Raw genomic sequence first — 17611 nt, 5'->3', positions numbered from 1 at the left:
TGTTGTCTTCATTTTAAACTGCCACTGACAACACACCCAGTTCTGACTTTTTCCTTTTTGCTGAAATGCCAAGAATGACCCAGATGCTTCCACTCTTGGCTCTGCCCAGCGAGTACAAGATCTCACTAAAGAACCAATGTCCGGGGGACAGGGTGGCCGCTTTCGCACCCACTGTCAGTGAGGAGGAAGTCTCCGGAATTTGTATTGTACAGTCATTCTGGCATCCTGAGGAGGAGCTGTTCCAACTCGGAGAGAAGTGTAGGGATGAGAAGGCCAAGGTGGTATGTCACATCTAAGAGGGGTATTTTGATGGGTATAGAGCAGCTGTTCTCAACCTGTGGGTCGCAACCCCTTTGGGGGTCGAACTCCTCTTTCACAGGGGTCACCCGATTCATAACATTAGCAAAATTACAGTTATGAAGTAGCAACAAAATTTATTTCATGATTGGGAGGTCACCGCAACATGAGGAGCTGTATTCAACCGAAAGGGTCACGGCATTAGGAAGGGTGAGAACCACTGGCATAGAGGATACTTCTCCATCAAGTATAGTCATTCAATATACATAGGCATGGAATACAATTGAGATATATTAAAAACGTGTTGTCATGGACCCCGTGTATCCGAGTACAACTCCACTCCGTTGTGTTCATTCGCTGATGTTTGGAAGTAGATCATCAGCCTTTGTTCCCAAGTGCCTCCGGGTGGACTCAATTTTCTAGCCAATTAGCAGGCTAGTACATTAACTTAGCAATTTAGAGATGACAAGATGGAAAAATGAGGTTGAGGCAATTTGTAGAAGGCTATGGAGGACAGTGGGAACCCAAAATCCAAACGCAGCCTCTGGCGGTTCCCTTTGAGCCACAGGAAGGGGACTGGAACACTTTACTATCAGACAGAGATGATTGTAAACTGATTATGGTGGATCACCTAAGGTGTAATTTGATACTTGGTCAGTTGACCTCCCTCCTGACCCAACCTGAATTTCTTCTAGGCTCAAGTATTTCTTGCTTGTTCTACAACAAAAATTTCTTCCCTGGTTGTATGAGCTCCTAATATAATGATTTTTTTTAATTTCTTCCGAACAAAAAATCGTATCACTGTGTGCTCATCTCCATGATACAATCGCTGAAGACAAATGGGTGCATAAGCAAATGTGGCGAAGAAAGCTGATGGTGCCCGGCTATCAAAGATATAGCGTCTGGGGTCTTAAAGGCTTGAAGGTAAACAAGCAGCCATCTAGTTTACAAGCAACAAAGCCCACATGGAAGAACCACACCAGCCTCTGTGATCACGAGGTGTCAAAGGGATCAGGTATCAGGCATCATCAGAACAAAAAATCTTACCATAGTGAATGAGGTGGGGAGTGCGGAGTGGCGACCCAAAGCCCATTTGTAGGCCACTGGATATCCCCTTACAGAAGGGTCTCGGGGAGGAGACGAGCCAGTCAGGGTACTACATAGAAACGATGACAAATACAACTTTGCTTTAGTTCCTAAATGCTTCTTCCCAGATAGGAACTGGAAACAGGGAATCCAGGGCACATGATCCCTTCAGAACCAGTGGCGATACTGGGAGGGTAGAGGGAGGGTGAGTTGGAAATGGGGGACCTATTACAAGGGTCTACATGTGACCTCCTCCCTGGGAGATGGACAACAGAAAAGTGAGTGAAAGGAGACGTCGGACAGGGCAAGATATGACAAAATAATAATTTATAAATTATCAAGGATTCATGAGGGAGGAGAAAAATGAGGACCTGATACCAGGGGCTTAAGTGGAGAGCAAATGTTTTGAGAATGATGAGGGCAATGAATGTACAAATGTGCTTTGCACAATTGATATATGTATGGGTTGTGATGAGTTGTATGAGCCCCCAATAAAAGGATTTAAAAACAATTTTAAAGACATAAGGGGGAAAAATTCTTCCCTGACTTTTAAATTATTAGTGATAGCTTTTTCTTTCCTACTCTTTATTTGAATTTTTATCTTTGTATTATTATTTTGTTTTGTTTTTTGTTTGTTTCTTTCTTTGGGGTTTCCCAGTTGGTGAAGCACAGAAGAAGTAGATGCATAGAGATAATAACTGATACAAGGGTTTATTGGGGATGTGGGTGGGGGGAGATGGGGAAGTTGATATTTAGGGAGCAGTGAATACAGGAAGGGGGAGGAAGCACTAGAACTGATTGTGATTATGTATATACAACTCGATTTGAAAGCAATTTATCCATGGAAGTGAATATATCAAGAAAACCACTTAAAAAAAAAAAGAAACCAAACTTGACTAATGGTTACCATGAGGGAAGGGGAAAGAGTCGTTGCTGAGGAGGCATTGAGGTTAGGTCAGTGGTGGTGGGATCATTTGGGAAAAGCTATCAATAATGGTTGTACAACACAAAGTATCAATGGCACTGAATATTATACAGGTAGAAGTTCTGGGGTTGGAGAATGCTTTTTGTGTACACATTTTTGCCACAATTAGAAAAAAATAATTACATGAATAACTATGGGTACAAGGAAGAAGAAACTTCTAGAATTGAATATGGTGACAATTGTACAACTCTTCTTGATCTGGTTGAATTATTGTATGAATTGTGGACGACATGCTAATAAAACTTAAAATTTAAGAAAAATGGGGTGAGGGATAATGAGAAAGATGGGAGAAGAGGAAGGGACAAGCAAAATTCATGATTTTATTCACCAAATATTTATTAAATCCCTTAGCCTCCTAGGACCTAAAGGAGAGATAAGGACATAGCCTTGTCCTAGCCATCTGTGAGCTCACAGGGGAAAGGAGGGGGAGGGAATGAGCAGATCATGTGTTTTCTACTCTATTAGCAACATGAGCCTAGAGCTGGAGGAGTCCTGAAAAGGGGCTGCTTACCCCACTGGGGCAAACATCCTGGAGCATTTCAAAGAGGGTGATGTTTTAACTGAGCTTTGTAGGGAAAGTTCTATTTCTCTAAGCCTTGGAGCAGGGAAAGGACATTCACAAAAGGGAGTGGGAAAATACCTGAATATGTCCCTGAATGAAAGAGCCAAACTTTTTGGAAAAACAGTTTTATTGGCATATAATTCACAAATTGTACAATTCAGTAGTTCAATCATATTAAGAAAAGTTATACAATCATCAGCACACAATCAGTTTCAGAACATATTCTTCATTCGTATACTCATTGTTTTGAGCTCCCCGTTTCCCCTCAGCCTCCCCCACCACACCCTCAAGGAACCATTAATCCAATAGATCGATTTACCGATCCTGGATTTCATATACATAAAAACAAAGACTAACAATAACAGGAAAACCTCAATTGAAAAGAAAGCAGAAAATATTAAAAAGTCGAACAAATTGTGAATGTATTAAAAGGGAGTGCAAATGATAAGGTATTAAATTTTAACCTAACTGCATCTGAAATCTTCCACTTTCCACAGCACTATACATTATAGCAAGACTCTTCACATCCCTGCTCTATGGTCAGAGGGGATTCACCAGAGGCTTCATCCAACCTGCATTTCCCCCTCACTTTTTTTTCAAACTAAAACAACTTTTAAATGGGTCCAAAGGGAGATCAAATCATGAGATTTTACATTTTACCAAACTATACCTGTCATAAATAACTTTACCATGCTCTCTGCCTGATCACAAGACTTATTTGCATTCCTTAATTATGGTCAGAAGGAGGCTCAGTCCATGTGTGGACCCTGCAAATGAATTTTGGGCTCCCACTGTCATCCATAGCCTTCAGGAAAACTGGTGTTCACAACTTACGCTCTGAAAACATTCCCTCCTTTAGAGTTGGATTTTATTTACAATCCTTGGATTACACAGACTGGTGTGCAGGTGGCTACTTATTTGAAAGCAAATCTTTAAGACTCCAGATGCGGTTCTCTCTGATAGTAGGGCAACATCTACTTTCTTCGCCACACTTTTCTGTTGCACCCATATCTTCAGTGATCTCTCCAGGAGGGTGAGCATCATATCATAAGGACGAATTATTCTTAAATAAGGTTATCATCATCAGGGTGATCATAAGAATGAATTATTCTTAGACTGGGGCTAGAATTAAGTGTAAATCCAAAATCCATTCACATGTCTATGGTTTATATATGTCCCTGGTTCACCTGAGAGATACCATTGCCATGCTATATTAGAGAACATTATTAGGGTGCTTGATCAGCTAGGAATACCAGCCACGTCAAATGTACACCCTTCTAATATATCAGTTTACGGGCGATTTTCCTTTTCCTAAAAGAGGGAGTTTGGTGGGAGGGGGGGGGGGTTTAGAGCAACTACAGAAGAGCTGGGAGAGGTTATATGAGGCAATTAAAAGTTGAGGGAGGCCAGAGAAGCTGCCAAACTTTTTGGATCCCCAGCACTCAAGAGACCATTTGCCAAGATTTTTGGTCTCAAAAGATTTGGTTTAGGAGTCTTCAATAACCCAGTTCTCTTTAGGAAATCTAGTACCAAAGCAGTCACCCAAACTCCTGTGAAAACCACAGCCTCTAGAGTAGTGGTTCTCAACCTTCCTAATGCCAAGAGCCTTTAATACAGTTCCTCGTGTTGTGACCCCCCAACCGCAAAATTATTTTCGTTGCAACTTCATAACTAATTTTGCTACTGTTATGGATAAGGCGACCCCCAGGAAAGGGTTGTTCAACCCCCAAAGGGTTGCAACCCACAGGTCGAGAACCACTGTTCTAACGGCTAAACAGTGACACATCCTGGTGTGCCACTTTCAGATGGCAATGAACCTGAGCAAGGATATGCATCCAGTGGAGGAAAGTGGCAGAAGGAGCCAGGATACCAAAGCCATTGCCATCAAGTTGATCCTGACTTACAGTGACACTGTAGGACAGAGTAGAACTGACTCAATGAGCTTCCAAGGCTGTAATCCTAAGGAAGACTACATCTTGATCCTGAGGAACAGCTGGTGGTTTTGAACCACCAACCTTTCGCTTAGCAACCAAGCAGTATCCACTGCACCCCCAGGATGCAGGGAGCCCTTTTCCACCTAGCAATTAGTGCAGCCTTCTCTCCACAGCTGCCACTGTCTGTCTGTGCCCTAGTTCTTGCCTACGCTTTGGACCAAGACATACCAGAGCAACCTGTTCAACTGACCCACTGCTGTGCCTACTGCTGGTCTGGGCCTGTCCCCCTAGAGGATGCCGCCTAGATGCCATCCAGGACACCTCTTCATTGTATTCTGGTTGAAAACACTGTGCTTGAGAAGAAGCAAAACACCCATCCATCCAGGAATCAGTTTGAGTTTTAAATAATGAAGATGGAAATGCCTTCGTTGTGGGCACAGTCTACATAGAACAAGCAAAGCTCCGTGTGTAGGTGCACAAAAGCGGGGGGGGGGGGGGCGAGGCGGAGACGGGAAAGGACTATACCACAGTATCGATTATAGTAGGCTTGGCGGAGGAGGACTGCATGAGGATTTCATTTTCCTCTTACTATTTTCCGATATTTTCCAACTTGTCTCTATTGTGGTCGGGTGCCATCGAATCGATTCCGACCCATAGCGGCCCTATGCGCCACAGAGAGAGCCAGTGCCTGGTCGGGCACTCTCCTTACTGTTCCTCCCAGGTTAGAGCCCATTGGTGCAGCCGCTGTGTCGGTCCATTGGGTGGAGGGCCTGCCTCTTTTTCTCTGTCCTTCCACTTTACTAAGCGTGGAACCCTTCTCCGGAGACTGGGCTTTCCTGACAGTATTCTCCTGTGAGCGTGTTTTATTTTTATCGTTGGAAAAGTACACTTTAACATCAGAGCCCAGACCACGCCCCTCTCGCCGCCGCAGGGCACCGGCGCCGGGTTCCCACTCGCCACCCGAAGCTCGCCGTGGATGATGAGATGGCTGCGCTCATGGCCGACCCCAGCCCCGACTGGTGCAAAGCCGGCTTCGCGGGTGACGACGCCCCCGGGCTGTCTGCCCCTCCATCATGGGACGTCCCCGGCATCAGGGCGGGAGAGTGGCCTGGGCCAGAAAGACTCCTACGTAGGCGACGAGGCCCAGAGCAAGAGAGGCAGCCTGACCCTCAAGTACCCAGTTGAGCACGGCATCGTCAACAACTGGGACCACACGGATTTCTGGCGCCACACCTACAACGAGCTCCGCCTGCCCCCCGGAGCACCCAGTGCTGCTGACCGAGGTGCCCCTGAGCCCCGAGGCCAACCGAGAAAAGGTGACGCACATCACGTTCAAGACCGTCACCACCCCGCCATGGACGTCGCCACGCAGGCCATGCTGTCCCTGTGGGCCTCTGGCTGTACCACTGGCGTCGTGGTGGATTCTGGCGATGGGGTCACCCACGCGGTGTCCATCTACGAGGGGGATGCCCTTTCCCACGCTCTCCTCGTCTGCCTGGGACCTGAGCTTCACCCCCACAGCCGAGCGGGAGATTGCGCGCCACACAAAGGAGAAGCTCGGCTACATCGCCCGGGACTTCGAATGGGAGATGGCCTCCGCCGCCTCCCTGGAGAGGAGCTATGAGCCAGGTCAGCACCATCGGCAACGGGCGCTTAACGCTGCCCGGAGGCCCTCCGCCAGGCCTCCTTGCTGGGCATGGAATCCTGCGGCATCCACCAAACGACCTTTCCCTTCATCCTGAAGTGGGATGTGGACACCCGTGAGGAGCTCTTCGCCGACACAGTCCTGTCCGGTGGCACGACCATGGACCCCGGCATTACCGACAGAATGCAAAAAGAGAGCCCAGCGCTGGAGCCCAGCACGAGGAAGATCAAGATCGTTGCTTCCCCTGAGCGCGAGTCCGGGTACTCCCTGTGGATGGGCGGCTCCACCCGGGCCTTGCTGTCCACCTTGCGGCACATGCGGATCAGCGAGCAGGAGGACGCCGGCTAGCCCGGCCTCTCCATCATCCACCACCAAGGCTTCTAGGCAGACTGTTGCTGCGTTGTGTTACACCCTTTCTTGAGTAAAACCTAACTTGTGCAGAAAAAAAGGAAAGATGAGATTGGCACGGCTTTGTGTGTTTTGTTTCGTTTTCAGTTTTGGTTTTGGCGCCTGACTCAGGATTTTGAAACTGGAATGGTGAAGGTGACAGCAGATGGAGTGAGCATCCCCAAGTTCTACCATGTGGCCGGGACTTTGTACTTTAAAAAAAAAAAGTCATTCCAAAAGCCGTGTGATGCCATGTGGCAGGAAGCGCCTGCCCTTCTCCACAGCTGGCCCCACTCCACACTGCCAGAGAAGGGGGCCTGGCCCTCACAGGGGCGCCGGGGACAAGAGCAATGCTTTTGTGTAAATTATGTAACCCAAGTTGTTTGTTAGTTTGCTTAATAATTCTTCCACCTTAATACTGATTGTTTTTTTTCCTGTTTTTTAAGTTCCCTTTTGAATGGTCAGCCATTGGGTGCCCCTTCCTTTTTTGACCCCCTAAATGAAGAAGGATATGAAGGCTTTTGGGCCCCCTGGGTTGGTTAGGATGGGGAGGAGCCAGGGCTTTACCTGTACACTGACTTGACTAGTTCAATAAAAGTGCACAACTTAAAGCAAAGAAACTAAAATAAAACTGATCGCTTAGGAGATGGGAGGAGATAAAGATCAAAGTAGGTGCCAGAGATCCACTGAGAGCTTGTGCTCAGCCCCTGGAATTATTCTAACTCCCAAAGAGGACTCAGAGCTGACAAATAAACTTGCTCAAGGGCAAGTGTGAGCCTACAACCCTTCACAACACAGCTCCTTCCTCCCGTGTACCAGCACAGTCCCGCTACTTGTCTGTTCGTTTGTCATACTGTGGTGGCTTCTGTGTTGCTGTGTCTTGGAAGTACGGCTAGAATGAGTTGCTGGAAAAGGTCGTCCTGCTTGGTAAAGTAAAGGAACAGCGAAAATGAGGAAGAGCCTCAACAAGATGGATTGACACGGTGGCTGCAACAATGGGCCCAGACATATGAACAATTGAGGATGGAGCAGGACTGAGAATTGTGTTATTCTGTTATACAGAGGGACTAACTCAATGGCACCAGACCACAACAGCCAGCAAGGACCAGTTATAACTGTCATGATAATAATGGCAATCTAAGCACTGGATTTGTCCAATTCTAGAACTCATTTTATGTGACTATTCACTTTGCCGTGTGGATACAATCCTGCCTACTTAACAGATTAGAAAACCGAAGGTACAAATGATGAAATAACTTGTCCAAGAGCACCCAGCTATAATTCACAGACCAGGAAACAAACCAAATGGGACTGAAAGCTCCTTCACTCTTTCCACTATGCCACACTAGTGACACTAGAATATTTTTAAACTGTGACTTGGGAGTAAACAACCTTCTTATCTCTTCCAAAGTCCAAGCTGGACTAAGCGACACGTTGCTCTAGGGCCTCCACCACACAGCAGTATTCATTCAGCTGTGTCCTCTTCAACAAGGTATTCAACCTCTCCTTAAACAAAAAATGGAGTGAATAATTCTTGTACCGCATGAGCTATTGTGTGTGTTTGATGAGTTCTCAGAGATGGGAACACTTGCAAGAGTCTGAAGTGTTGTGCGTGTGAGAGCGTTTCGGGAAATGGGTTGAAAAAGGTCTCCCTCTAAGGAAAACTCAGTGTTTAGGAGACCTGCAAACTTCTGCTGTTTCCATGGCGCTCCGAGGGACAGACAGAGGGAGACGTTCAAACTACATTTACTGCTCAAGGGCTAAGAAAATAATTGTTCAGAAGGAATATATATATATATATATGAATAAACCTATATTTTCATAAAACCTCTTTGGAAAGATAGACAACATATGGGCATACTTTGGTTGCCTTCAGGCAAGGGTGCTAGGGGGCAGGGGGCAGGGGAGGGATGGAGACTTACACCGTGTATCTTTTGGTGCCTCTTTTATTTTTAAACCATACAAATGTATAGCCTACCCCCAAAAAAGTAAGCAAATACAATTTTTTAAATTTAAAACTGACAGGGAAAGCCCAAATCAGGTTACCTTTGGGAAGAGTAAATCTGCCTCAGCTGCATTCATTTGTGAGCTGCCACAGAGAGGACAGTGTATTGCCAATTCTATATTTAAGAGACTCTAAGGCAGAAATGCTTCTTTATAAGAAAATCAAATATTGTCATTCCCAAAAAGGAAAAAGATTTTAAAGGACGAGAAGGAGGCAAAAAGAGAACAAAACAATCATCTAGCCGATTATATGTTGACATCTCTAAGCATAGAAAACTCCTGAAGCTCCTCAAACATTCACCAAGGGGAAGTCCCCAAACCTCCTACTTAGTGCTGGGGACACTCAAAGGGGACAGCAGTGCCTTGGCATGCAACATAGGCATTTTGACATCAGAGTATCTGGGTTCAGTCTCCTCCTTGCCACTCAGCTGTGTGACCTTGGCCAAGAGCTTGCCCTCTCGGCTCCTTAAGTGCCTTCGTCTGTGAAACAAGGATAATAACAGTACAGTATTTGTAAAGACCAAGGGAACAGCACAGGAAAGCACTTAGAAAGGACAGGAAGGGGAGAATTTTGTCAGTTTCACCACTATGTCTCCAGTCCTGGCAATATATACCAATAATGTTGACTCTGTGGTTGGTGGTTGCTGCTGAGGCCATTCCAGCTCATGGCAATCCCATATGTGCAAAGACTTTCCAGAAACCGATTGCCAAGCCTGTCTTCTGAGGCGCCTATGGGTGGATTCAAGCTACCAACCTTCATGCTAGTAGTCAAGCAACGAAATATTTGTGACACCCCAGGAGCCTAGTGCTCAATATCCGCATATGAAATGATAATCATGTAATGAGATAAAGCAATACCTCAGATTCTGGGTATAATGGGACACAGAATGGACGGGCAATCTAGTCTGGGACAATGGTGAAGGTTTCAAGGAGACAATGATGTGATGATGGTGGAAGAGGGGACATCCCAGGCCAAGAGACAGTTTAAAAAGCATGTTTTAAACCATCGTGGAAAGTGATATGGTGCTACCTCCAGCAACAGGGAGCAGAAATTGCACATGAGCTAGAAATACCTCTTTACCCTAGAGAAGTGTGAGACATAACATGCACTCTCGTATTCGCCTCAGCACTAGTCACAGTAGCTAGACGTGAGAACCAGCCCAAAAGCCCTCAGTAAAAGAATGGGTAAAGAAATTTTGGCGCATACACACAATGGAATACTATGCAAGACATGGATGGACCTGGCGATAATTAAACTCAGTGAAGTTAGTTGATTGCAAAAGGACAAGTATTTCATAAGACCTGTACTCCAAGGATAAAAACCAAGATAAAGACATGCATACCAAAGGGAACAGACTGTGGAGTTTCCCAAGGGAGGAAGGCTAAGACTGGAAAGATGAAACAGTGACTTGAAAATTGACAGGGTTTGGCTCGGGGGAGAGAGGAGATGGGGGAAAGAGTGTGAAGAGAAGGCAGAAGGTGTGGGGATATAAAATGAACAGGGGAGCTTCATAGTTTGAACTGTTCAAGGCAGAGTTGAGGGTCTGAAATGTAACCCCACCCCCCACCTAATTCAAATTTTTTTTTAAATCATTCATTTAAAGAAGAAGATATTAAATTTGTGGGGATCTATAAGATTAAGAACAGACTATATTTGAAAAAGAACAGGCTATAAAGAAGGAATAGGCCATACACGTCAGAGGAATTGGTCAATGAAAACCCTATAAATATCATCAAGACTTGTTAAGTTACTGAAAAGCTGCTGAACAGAACCCGAGCGTTGTCAGAGATCATGGCAGAAGACGAATCCCCCGGGCCAGAAGGCACTCAAAATATCACTGAAGAGCTGCTTTCTCAAAGTCGTTAGGTGCCAACAAGTCGGTTCCGACACGTAGCGACCCTATGAACAACAGGAGGAAACCCCGCCCCATCCTCACAATTGTTTCTATCTCGAAGCCCATCGTGGCAGCCACTGTGCTGATCCATCTCTGTGAGGACCTTTCTCTTTTTTGCTGCCTTTTGTTAAGCAATCCTGATGTCCTTCTCCAAGGACTGGTTTTTCCTGTCAACATGTCCAAAGTATGTATGCACGTCCTTACCTCTAAAGAGCACTCTGGCTGTACTTCCGAGACTGATCTGATTGTCCTTTTAGCAGTCCATGGTGCCTTCAATATTCTTCTCCAGCACCACAATTCCAATGCATTGATTCTTCTTCGATCTCCCTTCAATTTCCAACTTTCACATGCATGTGAAACAATGGAGAATACCATGGCTTGGTCAGACGCACCTTAGGCCTCAAAGGAATATCCTTGCTGTAAAGAGGTCTGTGCAGCAGATTTACCTAATGCCACTTGTCTTTTGATCTCGCGACTGCTGCTTTCATGAATGTTGATTATGGATCCAAGCACGACGAAAATCCTTGACTATTTCAACCTTTTCTCCATCCATCATGATGTTCCCTAGTGGTCCAGTTGTGAGGCTTTGGGTCTTCTTTACACTGAGCTGCAATCCCTACTGAAGGCTGCAATCCTTGATCTTCATCAGCAGGTGCTTCAAGTCCTCCTCACTTTCAGCAAGCAGGGTTGTGTCATTTGCATATCACAGGTTGTGAATAAGCCTTCCCCCAGTCCTGATGCCACATTCTTCTTCATATAATCCAGCTTCTCTGATTGCTTGCTCAGCTTACATGTTGAATAAGTATAGTGAGAGAATACGATCCTGAGACACCTCTCCTGATTTTTAATTATTTAACATTGCCTTGTTCTGGTCACATAACTGTCTCTTGATCCATATACAAGTTCAGCGTAAGCACCGTCAAGCGTTCTTGAATTCCCATTCTTCTCAAGGTTACATATAGCTTGCTATGATTCACACCGTCTGATGCCTTGGCACAGTCAATGAAACACGCGTAAACATCCTTTGGGTACTCTCTGCTGTCACCCAAGATCCATCTGGCATGAGCAATGATATCGCTTGTTCCATGTCCTCTTCTGAATCTGGCCTGAACCTTTGGCAGCTCTCTGCCAATGTACGGCTGCAACCATTGTTGGGCAATCTTCAACAAAATTTTATTTGCATGATATCAGAGATATTGTTTTATAGTTTGACATATTTTTCTATAGCTTGGGACACCTTTCTTTGGAAAGGGTATAAATATGGATCACTTCCAGTCAGTTGACCAAGTAACTGTCTTCCAAATTTCCTGAGGTACACGAGTGTTTCCAGTGCTTCATCAGCTAGTTGAAACATTTCAGTCAGTATCCATCAATTCCTAGAGCCTTGTGTTTGGCTAATGTTTTCAGCTGCAGCTTGAACTTTTTTTGGGCATCATTGGTTCGTGCTCATGTGCTACCTTCCGAAATGATGGAATGTCAACTAGTCCTTTTTAGTACAGTGACTCCGTCTATTCCCTTCATCTTTGGTGCTCCCTGATCAGTCAATATTTTGCCTGATATTTTGCCCATTCTGCTTCCAGCTCGATGATTTTAGTGGTTTTCCATAACAATGATGACCTCTTCGGTGATACAGTCCTGTCAGACTTTCATTCTGTTTTCTCGATCAGAATCCTCTTTCATAGGGTTGACAAGCCCTTCTGTAAAATACTATGTGGAATGAGTTGTAAAGTTCCTCGTGACCCTCTGTGCTAGACGCTGAATTAGAAATGTTGGGTTTAGGGGTAAGTAGATCACTCCAATGCTTTCAGTGTTGAATGCACGGAGTTCTGGGTAGCAGGGGCATTATCCAATATCAACAGAACTTGGAAAGTCTGTTACATGGTACTTCCGGGCTTCAAGAACAAAGCATTGACAGGAACCAACACAGAAGGAGTTCTCATGACTCAGGTCTTCTTCGTGTGCAACCCCAAGCCTGGCGTCTGGTGTTTATCATTTCTATTCAAGGCTGAGGGCAGCTTTATTGATGGAGGCAATGCTAATCATACACCCAACTGCATTTGCACAAAACAGAAAGTTAGCGTATCCATTCCCACCTCAAATCCGGGTGCTTGCTTGTCTTTCTTACTAATGAATGGCCTTTGTGGCATATTTTCCAGAATAGGGAACTTTCATCGGCATTAAAAACCTGTAGAGGCAGATATCCTTTCTCTTGAATGGTTTTCTTAGATGGCATCTGGGAATGCATCTACTGCCTCTTGGTCAGCAAAAGCTGTGGCTTCTGTTCTTTTTAAAATTATAAAACCATCTTTTGCTGGCATTAAGTTCCCCAGCTTTAATTAGATCCTTTACCTTTCCTTTAGGTTGTTATGTAATGATTTTGCTTTTTCTCAAATCATATTAAAATCTATAGGTATGCCTTTTGAGTGCCAGCCCTGCACCCACATAAAAGATGCATTTTCAATACAGGATAAAAGGTGTTTTGCAAAAAGAGTACGGTTTTCGTACCTGCTGGAGCAGCTGCAGCAACAACTTCACAAATTTTCTTTTCTTTTTTTACAGTGATTCTTGTGCTGATTTCTTTATCCTGAAATGGCAGGCAACTGCACCTGCAGACCTCAATTTATGGGACATAAATTGCAATTCAACTTTTTCAAAAACAATGTCATGGCTTTTCTTTGCTTCTTGGGAGCACTTCCAGAATCACTAATGGCACTTTCGATGTGTCTCACCATGTTACTCAAGGTTTATGATATTGAAGTAAACTTGATGCAAACATGCATGAGAGAACACAATTTACTGGAAAGCCAAACTGCTCACGCAGAGATGATTAGTGTCCAACGGTGTTGTAAGCACATATTTGTAACACTTTATTGAACTCACTGCAATAGCAACAGGAGGTAGCTATGAAATTATTATAGTACTAAGTATGTACCACAGTTAAGTTTATTATGTTATGATTTAATACCAAATCTTTACATTTATTTCAATTTATCTTGACTGCAAATGATTCTGTGTATAGTCTGTGAGAGTTTTTGGTATATTTTGATAAAATTTAACTTTAGGTTTATATTATTGGAAAGCAGTAAAAAATCCAGATTGGTGTATATTTTATGGGAGTGGATTATTTAAAAGACTAGTATCTACATATAGTTTATGAATTCATATTGTACCTCTGAACTTTTTTTTAAATTACCCAGGTACAAGCACACCTGTGCAGTTCAAGACAGTGCTGTTCAAGGTTCATCTGTGTCTCTGTATCGGCTTCTGTGATTTGGCTCCTTCGGAGAACCCTGACTAAGACACCATCGTGCACATTCTCTCTCCCGTTTTCAGAATCCAGACTTTCTGGTTCAGCCACGCTTTCATTAGACAGAGAGTTCCTGATGGCCTGTTTTGTCTCAAGCAGTGTCCAATGTATTGGGAGTACACAGGTGACAAAGCCCCAAATCCCTGCCCTCACAGAGGATGAGGGCTAGGAAGTGATGCACATTATAAACACAATGTGGCAGATGAAACACGTTGTGAAGAAAAATAAGGCAAAATAGTAGTTTAGAATAACAAGGTTGTTATTGCAGTTAAGGTGCCCTTGGAAGAGGTGACAAGCAAAGACCTGCTCAAGGCGGAGAGAAGAGCCAATGAAGAGAGCCCGAGACAGGAGCCACACAGTCACATCTCAGAACTAGTGAGGCTGCTGTGCCTGACGCATAGGCGTTTCAAAAGAGACTGTAAAGGGACAGGGCGGGTGGAGAAGCAGAGAACTCTGTCAAGAGGCTACTGCAGTGCTGTCGTAAGAGATGCTGGAGGCCCGGAAGTGGGGATTTGTGATTTGGGTTCTGGACTTCTTGTTAAGAGAGGGACCACAAGTGGTGCCGATACTGGGTTTGAGAGAGAGAGAGAACGGAAGGCAAGGCTTGGGGCGTAAACATCCACAAATGCATCTCACTGAGAACAGGAAGGCGTGGTGTGAGTAGGGGCAATTCAGGAGTCGTATTTGGGCCTGTTCAGAAGAGAGGACTAGGGGTCCATGAGTAAGCCAAAGGCTTACTTGCTGCTTGTGGGTGTGGAGAAGATCAAGGCAAGGGACATGCTTTGCTGAATAACAAGCTGTGCCAGACTCCATTTTCATCTGCCCACATCACTCTCACTAGCCACAATATCAAGGCTAAATTTTTTTAACATGCCAACAAATATGGCTTCTGTGACCTCACAGTCCCCATCCTACACTGTCCTCCTAGTTCTCATCAGGGCAGTCCCTTTTATGCCTTTGCCCATGCTGTCCCAACCCCTGCTGAGCGCTGCCCTCATCTCACATGCCACCCCCTCGGGTCGCCCACGCTACTATGGTCAGATCTGCTTTTGACCTGCCTCACTGCATTAGAAATACCTGAGGACAGGTGGGAGCCTTTGTCCTCTCTGGGGGCTTCCTGAAGCAGGCAAGGCCCTGGTGGCCTCTGCGTGCGTGTAAACAGCTGTGGGGGAAGAACAACCTTCGCTGAGCCCATCCTGGGGGGCCAAGAGGTCTGCCTTCCCACACTCAGATAGACCATGAGGACAGCAGGTCCAAGGAGCAGGACTGACTTGAAACTGGAACTCGGGTCGGAAGTCTGACTCCGTGCCCCATGCATCAGGAACCAGGGAGCAGGAAAAACTAATATAGGTGTTCAACACTCGAGAGTGTATCACCACATGTATTAACTTATTCGACCCTGGCAAAGCCACGTGAGGTAAGTTTTCTTATTTCTCCCACTTTCTACCTCAGGACATTGAGGCCCAAAGGACTGAAGTCACATGCCCAAGGTCACACAGCAAGGTGATGGCGCCTCAGAATTTCCCCAGGTGTAGTCCTAATGGCAGAACCGATTAGGCCACACACCTCAGGCCTCATGGAAGGAGACCAGTCATATGGGCAGTCATTGTCTCCTTCCTTCCCATTCCTTTTGCATTTCAGCGGATGGTAACACGAGTTGGCATTTACTAAGCCTCTCCGACGAAACAAGGCCGGGGCGAGGCGGCCCGAGATTCCAACAAGGGAGAGAATCATCCACGTTCCGACACACTAAAGGTGACACTGAGGAGAGGCTCGAAGAAACAAAAGAGCAAGTCCGAAAAGATCATAGGAACCTTGCTCCAGGAGCAGGTCTCCAAGCCAAGTGTGCTAGGCCTGCTACGGATCGACCTCCAAGAAAGGGAATTTCCCTCCTTTCTCCCCTGGAGAAGTCTTTTTAAGCATCTTTCCCTTATTTCTACTTCTCCGGTTGTGCGCTGGATTCAGACCGTTCTTGCCTAGCAGCAACTGGGCCCTCCCACCTGCTTCCCAAACGCATGCCCGTAGCACACTCAGTGCTGCTTCCAGATGACTGGTCACTGCACCCTTCACCCCACTTTGGGCCTTTTGAAATTTTTATTTCTTTTCCTTACCTTTTTTTCTTTTATTTTTCTTCCTCTCTCCGTCGTCATCTTTCTCTTTCTCATTCATTCTTTCTCCAGTGAATAATTTTCTCTCTGTCTAATCCATTTCTCGTTCCTCACCCCCATCCCAATCCCACCCACTATAACCAGGAACAGTGAGAGGCTTGGACGAGATCATCTACCAATCTCGACCATCTCTGACATTTAGGTTTCGTTTGTTTATGCATCAAGGCACTCCACAATCTAGAGTACCTGGCATGAATAAAATGGTTGATATAGGATCTGACTCTGACTCCGTTTTGTCCTAGGCCCTACTTCTGTTTCTGAGAAGGTACCCTTAACGGTTTCTGAGTACACAGGATGGCATTGCTTGCCTTCAGGAAGAACGCTGTTCAAAGCAGGTGTGCTCAACTCAGCTCACGACCACCAAGTCACTTCCCGCTCACCGAGACCCCATAGGACAGGACGGAACTGCCCCGTGGGTTTCCAAAGCTGTAACTGCTTATGCGCTTAGAAAGCCTCATCTCTCTCCAGAGGACTGGCTGACAGTTTCGAACTGCTGACTTTGCCGTGCAGAAAACAGTTTGCACAAGGCCGCTGTCTGTTGTTGTTAGGTGTTATTAGTTGCGTAGGTTCAGACTCAGAGCGACCCTTTGTGCAACAGAACGGAACACCGCCCGGTCCGGCGCCATCCTCACAGCTGCTCTTCTGTTGGAGCCCCGGGCTGCAGCCACTGGGCCAGTCCATCTTGTCGAGGGGCTTGCTCTTGTTCGCTGCCCCTCTATTTTACCAACAGGACAAAGAGGAGGCTTTCTCCTCCCATAAAGAATTATAGTCGCGGAAAAACCACAGGGGCAGTTTTAATCTGTTCGTCTTTAAACAAAAAGTTATTAGGGGCGCTTGTAGCTCTTCTCACCATCCATCCAGCCATCCATTGTGTCAGGCACATTTGTACATTTGTTGCCATCATCATTCCCAAAACATTTGCTTTCCACTGGAGCCCTTGGTATCAGCTCATTCCCGCCCCCACCTCCTGCCCTCCACCGTCCTTCCCTCATGAACCTTTGATGATTTATAAGTTATTATTTTTCTCATGTCTTACACCGACCGCTGTCTCCCTTCGCCCATGTTTGTGTGGTCCATCCCCAGGGAGGGAGTTATATGTTGATCATGGTGATCAGGCCCCCTTCGCCCCCCTCTGTCCCCCTTGTAGGGTCGGACAACTTGATGGCAGTAAGTTTGGTTTGGGTTCGCCTATTTTATGGTGTCCTTTTCAAGGGACTGCTCTGTCAACATGTCCAAAGTCCTTGAGACTAATTCTTGCCATCCTTGCTTCTAAGGAACATTCTAGCTGTAACACTTTCAAGTCAGATTCGTTGGTTCTTTTGGCAGGCCATGGTACTTTTG

General features: G+C 45.6%; 1 pseudogene; it reads left to right on the top strand.

Annotated features, from left to right (window-relative positions):
• The first annotated feature begins 74 nt into the window (after positions 1-74).
• On the top strand, positions 75-6857 carry LOC142433450 (actin, cytoplasmic 2-like; annotated as a pseudogene).
• The last annotated feature ends 10754 nt before the right edge of the window (positions 6858-17611 follow it).

This window comes from Tenrec ecaudatus, chromosome X, assembly GCF_050624435.1.
Source record: "Tenrec ecaudatus isolate mTenEca1 chromosome X, mTenEca1.hap1, whole genome shotgun sequence".
In the NCBI taxonomy this organism is placed as follows: Eukaryota; Metazoa; Chordata; class Mammalia; order Afrosoricida; family Tenrecidae; genus Tenrec; species Tenrec ecaudatus.
The sequence above is the reverse complement of the archived record's forward strand: the minus strand, read 5'-3'. Positions and strand labels throughout refer to the sequence as shown.